This window comes from Takifugu rubripes, chromosome 16, assembly GCF_901000725.2.
Source record: "Takifugu rubripes chromosome 16, fTakRub1.2, whole genome shotgun sequence".
In the NCBI taxonomy this organism is placed as follows: Eukaryota; Metazoa; Chordata; class Actinopteri; order Tetraodontiformes; family Tetraodontidae; genus Takifugu; species Takifugu rubripes.
In genome coordinates, this window is record NC_042300.1 from 12,844,316 (window position 1) to 12,850,747 (window position 6,432).

Here is a 6,432-nt window from a genome sequence, read left to right on the forward strand (position 1 = left end):
ATGTCACTAAAGGTCATGCGTACACACCAGGACCAGCACCAGGACCAGGACCAGGACCAGGACCAGGACCAGGACCAGGACCAGGACCAGGACCAGGACCAGGACCAGACCAGGACCAGAACCTCTTTGCTAGAAATCCTCAAATCCTGATCACACGAGCCTGAATAACCGGCCATCAGCAGGAGGGTCCCCCTACATGAGCTTGGTCCTGCTCAAGGTTTCTTCCTGTTAAAGGGGAGTTTTTCCTGCCACTGTTGCTTGTCTGGGGTCAGGCCCTGGGATTCTGGGAAGCGCCTTGAAACAATTTTGATTGTATAAGACGCTATATAAATAAAGATTGATTTGATTTGATTTGAATAATTAGCCACACACACACACATACACACACACACACGCACGCACGCACGCACGCACACACACACACACACACACACACACCTTGGGTGGGAGGGTCAGGGCTTATCTGGAGCTGTGATCAGCTGATGTCCAGCGGCTCCTGCGGCCCCTCAGGATCCACCTTATCTATGAGGCAATTATGGTAAAAGTGAGTGTCAGCATTCCTGTGGTTGAGAGGACCGATCAGGATATCAGACAGATGATGTTACACACAAGATGATACATTTCTTCAAAGTTCGACCTATTGTAGCTTTTTCACTTGTTTTCTCAGTGTGTGTGTGCGTGTGTGTTAGAGAGAGACACACACACACCCGGTACCGTCGTGGATCTTTCCAACCATCAGTCCAGCAGCTTTCTCTGGAGAACATTTCACATCTTTGCATTTTTCTGCCTCCACGATTGTCCAGGAAACAGATGAATCCTCTTATTTTGTAAAAACTCACTTTTGTGAGTCGTGTTGATTCTTGGCAGCCGGAGCTGCAGGATCTCAGCCGCCACGGTCGACCTGGTGCTCCCACGGGGAGAAGCTGCAGGGACAGAACCTGCCGGGATCCGCCTGGCGGGATCCTGCCGGCCTCAGGGCTGCTTGGACGCCTGTTGAGACGATCGTTTAGGGATGAGAACAAAGGCTGACCAGGGGTTCAGGAAAAGGTGGAAGGAGAGAGCCGCCAACAGGGATCCGCTCTGACCAGATCCCATGACAGGGATCCGCTCTGACCAGATCCCATGACTGGATCCGCTCTGACCAGATCCCATGACAGGATCAGCTCTGACCAGATCCCATAACGGGATCAGCTCTGACCAGATCCCATGACAGGATCCGCTCTGACCAGATCCCATGACAAGATCAGCTCTGACCAGATCCCATGACAGGATCCGCTCTGACCAGATCCCATGACAGGATCAGCCGGTGGCGTCCTGATAAGCAGCTATAAACCCGCCTCTTTAAGGCGCCGTCACGGGTTAATGAGGAAAAACAACAATAAAAGGAGATAATTCACCAGCTGGTTTATGAGCAGATGGATAAAAGGTGGTTAAAGGTGACACAGCAGCGCGTGTGAGTGTGTGTGTGTGTGAGTGTGTGAGTGTGTGAGTGTGAGTGTGTGAGTGTGTGTGTGAGTGAGTGTGAGTGTGTGAGTGTGTGAGTGTGTGAGTGTGTGAGTGTGTGAGTGTGAGTGTGTGAGTGTGTGTGTGAGTGAGTGTGAGTGTGTGAGTGTGTGAGTGTGTGAGTGTGTGAGTGTGAGTGTGTGAGTGTGTGTGTGTGTGAGTGTGAGTGTGTGAGTGTGTGAGTGTGTGAGTGTGTGAGTGTGTGAGTGTGTGAGTGTGTGAGTGTGAGTGTGTGTGTGTGTGAGTGTGTGAGTGTGAGTGTGTGAGTGTGTGAGTGTGTGAGTGTGTGAGTGTGTGAGTGTGTGAGTGTGTGAGTGTGTGAGTGTGTGAGTGTGTGAGTGTGTGAGTGTGAGTGTGTGTGTGTGTGAGTGTGTGTGTGAGTGTGAGTGTGTGAGTGTGTGAGTGTGTGAGTGTGTGAGTGTGTGTGTGAGTGCGTGTGTGAGTGTGTGTGTGAGTGCGTGTGCGTGTGAGTGTGTGAGTGTGTGTGTGTGTGTGTGTGAGTGTGTGAGTGTGTGAGTGTGTGAGTGTGTGTGTGAGTGCGTGTGCGTGTGTGTGTGTGTGTGTGAGTGTGTGAGTGTGTGAGTGTGTGAATGTGTGAGTGTGTGTGTGAGTGCGTGTGCGTGTGTGTGTGTGAGCCTCTTTAATGAATTGCAGCACCAGCATGTTGTGGGTTCAATACTCGGCAGAGACTTTCCAAAGTCAACAAGTCCCTAATTTACTGTCACGCTGCCGCCAATAAACCCAGAGTGTGTTGAGACGCAGTAAATCAAACACACTTTAGAGCCCAGCACCAGGAAAATGAATCACACACACACACACACACACACACACACACACACACACACACACACACACACACACACACACACATACACACACACACACACACACACACACACACACACACACACACATTATTAAGCAAACACATGTAATAAACAAAGATCAGACATAAAAGCTCGTTCTGGACTGTTTGGACCTATGTTCCTACAGAGCCGACGGGACGGAGCTTCGAGACTCCAGAGTGTTGGAGGACCCAGAGATCCAATATTCAGCCACGGGATCGACTCCCGCTCTTGTTGCACGAGTTCAGACACTGTTAATAGTAATAAAGCCTTAATTACACTCTGAGAAGACGTCAACACCGTCACAGATTTGAACCAACCTACGTTACCATGACAACTTATCTGACTGTTATTCTCCTGTTAACTCTTTTGCCCTCTCCAGCTGGTCCCGTCGGCCCGATCTCTGTGGTTCTGGGTTGTTCTGGGCGGCGGGTGGATCGGATCAATAGTGGCGTGTAAATAAAGTAGAAGCGGTTTAATCACGACTGAACGTGTTTATCTCAGATAAAGTGTTGGGATTAAATAAACCTGGGAGCTCTGATAGCCCAGTCACCATGGCAACCAGGCAACAAAGATCCAACCCTCCATCCTGGTCCAGCGGGACTATAAATGTGACATAAATCAGGACGGAGAACTCAGACCCGTCTTCAGCATTTATGGAGCCGGAGGATAATAACGTGCTGAAGCTACGTTGGGCAGCAAACAAAGCTAAGCTAAAGCTCTTAGCATTTAGACTCGTTCTGGAGGCTGGAAACAGCCACAGGAGGACGAAGGACAGGGACACAAGTTGGTCGGGTTTACCAGGGTGGAGACGGAGGAGGACGGAGGAGGAGGGAGGAGGACGGAGGAGGAGGGAGGAGGACAGTCCAGGACAGGCGGGTCGGACCCAGGAAAGACAAAGAAGGAGGTGCTGCACAGGCAGCAACAATCTGGCAACGCAGGAAGGAACCAGCGGCTTAAATACAGGTGAGAACGGTGAAGCCAGATCAGGTGGGCGGGGTAGAGGGCGGGCAGAGGGCGGGGCAGAGGGCGGGGTAGAGGGCAGGCAGAGGGCAGAGGGCGGGGCAGAGGGGGGCAGAGGCTGGGTAGAGGGCGGGGCAGAGGGCGGGGCAGAGGGCGGGTAGAGGGCGGGGTAGAGGGCGGGCAGAGGGCGGGGCTTCCACCTGGGCAGCAGCAGCCCAAAGTCAACACAGCTGATCAGAAGATGCAGCTCAGAGCAGCTGCTGGACCCATGAAGAGGTCAGACATCTCAGCCAAACCTTCCAGAGCCCTGGATGATGATGGCTGGTTCCTGGCTTTAGCTCCTCCATGGACGCTGGGTCCAACCGTCCCAGTCAAACTCCAACCCAACCTTCTCCTTCTCTGCAACCAGCCAGTGGCCAGGAATCACTACACAACTGCTGCAGCGGCAACTATTGGCAACTATTTATGCAGAAAAAGAGGTGCAACACATTTCTTTAGTAAATCCAGGCCTTCCACCATATGAGACCCCAGGAGATCAGGTCCTGGATCATAATCTGAGCTCACGCTTCCTGTGTAAAATCCTGCAGAGTCGGTGGCTCTTGGTTGTCGGGATGTGGCTAACACGCGACAACGCTAACATGCAGACTGTTGAACAGGTTGTGAGGAAGTTAGCGATCATTTTCCTAATGCCAGCAGAGCTAGAGGATATGTTGCAGAGTCCGAGCTTGGATTGGATGAAACGTTCCAGGTCCAATTTTGTGTGTTCTCCCCCGTCTGGGTTCTGTCTGACGGATAAACAGGGTAAACTGTCTATTTAGGTGCACGTGTGAATGGTTGGCTGCAACACAAAACCTCAGTTCTGAGTGTTTGTTGGCCAGAAACCACCGACAAAGCCGCCGATCTCCTCAGACGTTGATGTAATATTCATCACTGCTGGTCTGAACCCAACAATAGTGTCGTTACTCTGTCGTGAGTTCTGTGTTTGTGTTACTTTCACCATGAATTATCCAGAGGGTGAAATGATTGTGTTAATGTGACGTTTGAAGCCAGAACATGGATGTGGTTTGTCAGGTTGGGCTCAGTCTGACATTGAGACATTAAAGCATGTTAAAGGCTTAGCGATGAGTTTTGGGCGATAGAGAGTCAAAATAAGTTAATGGTCTTAAGGTACGACCTGAGGCTAGCAGGCTCCAGGCTAGTGAGCTAGCTAGGCTGATTTAGGGACGCTCTTGTGGCTAGTGAACCTAACAGAATTCTCTATAAAGTTAGCATCTTGGTGGCTAATCCACTGAAATATTGAGACTGGCAAGAGGCCGGCAGGCACAGGGAGGTTTCTACCCTGAAAAAGGTTGGAATTTGCAATTCCATTTGTTCAGGGATTTCCTTTCCGGTTCAATTTGATCTGTGCAGCTCAATCGGGGACTCGCCCTTTGTTCTTTCCGGAGCTCAGAAACAGCTCGATTTTGTGAGTGAAGAAAAAAACCCCGAAATAAATAAATGATTTTAAAACAACCCGTGCATGATGTGATGCAACACGGCCGGAGAAATGTTGGGAAACGAGGCCCAATAAAACCTAATGAGCTGCAACTGAGAAGGACTTAAATAAAGGATGCAGGAGTCTGTGGCTGCTCCCGGTGAGCGGAGCTGATCAGTATTCACTGTCTGAGGGCACCTCCGCCTCCTGGAACGGCCATTTCCTGCTGGCTGTGTTGAAGAACCTCCACGATCTCTTGAGATCTTTCCAAGGCGTCTCAATATACGGAGCCTCATGAACGTCACCTGAAGCCCTCCAGGAAGGCAGCAACCCCCGACTCAGCGCTTCCTCTTGGGGGAATATTTAAAGGGTGGCTCATTATAATGAAGCATCCTTGCACGCCTGCTTTTAAATGGCAGCGCATTGAGGAGCAGATATGATGATAATGAAAACGATCTCTGGGCCGGTCCCAACGGGCGGAGGGAGGCCTGCGGAGGAGCATCCAGAGGAAGGTTAAACTACCGGCGGAGGCGGAGCAGTTTGATCTGGACGGAGGGAAAGCATCCAATAATAATGGGCAGCTTGAAATGGGCCGAACTGCTCCGAACAGCTGTGTTCCTGAATGCCCCCCGAAATAGGCGTGAAAATCAAAAAGTCCCTGAAGGGAATGAAGGATTGGAAGAGTCGCCTCCACGTGTTCATCACGTCACAGCAGGTCGTGGAAGAGCGCTCGGAGTGGCGTGCTCCTGTTCTCCACCGTACAAACGAGACCCCCCCCCTGCATTATGCATGTCCTCCGTTCCCAGATGTTCCTGCCATTGATTGCACGCCGCTGCACCGACATGTGAGCGCGCCATGTTCGCCCTGCTGTGCTAAATAATGCATCAGACGTAGGCGCGGCTGCTCCGAAGACCCCCCCACTTTGGAACGTGGCGGCGGCTTCATGTCGAACACGGCCTGCTCTGCTCCATCGGGCCACATGTGGAGAGAGTGAACGAGATTCCCCTGTGGGGGGGTCATGGAGCAGGACTTGGGAGTCTGGCTCTGATGTTTGTCAGTTCTCTGGTGATGTCAACACCAAGAGAGGTGGAAAAGACGAGGAGGAGTATCCAGATGCAATTATTCATCCCATAATCCTCGGCTGACAACGCTCGCCTGCCTGCCAAGAGCAGATTCCTACCCGTCCCCGGATGAAGGTGTCTTTTCCCGGACAAACAAACGAGCTGCCTTCCAGATAAGAGCGGAGCTAATTATGGGCTGATTATGGAAGGTGATGGTGTTCTGACCATCCGAGTGAAGCAGAACCACGCGTCACATCTGGAGGCAAATATCCAACATGCTCCAAACGCTCCCACTGCGCTGGTGATTTACGGAACGCCTCGATCTTCTCAGCTGGAGACTGTTAGACGCCAGGATGGGAACTAGAAACCAAAGTCACATATGAAGTCAATTTACCCTGAAAGAAATACGGTTTCATTTCAAAACTCATTTCAAACTCACCCAAGAAACAGTCAAAAGCAAATTTTTGACTTCATTTCGCAGGAAAATGGAACAGACGTGGCAACGCTGCACGAGATGGTCTTTGTCTTCTAACGAATCGGCTGCATCACAACCAGCAGAGCAGGAAAGCTCCAGCAGCGGGCGGGG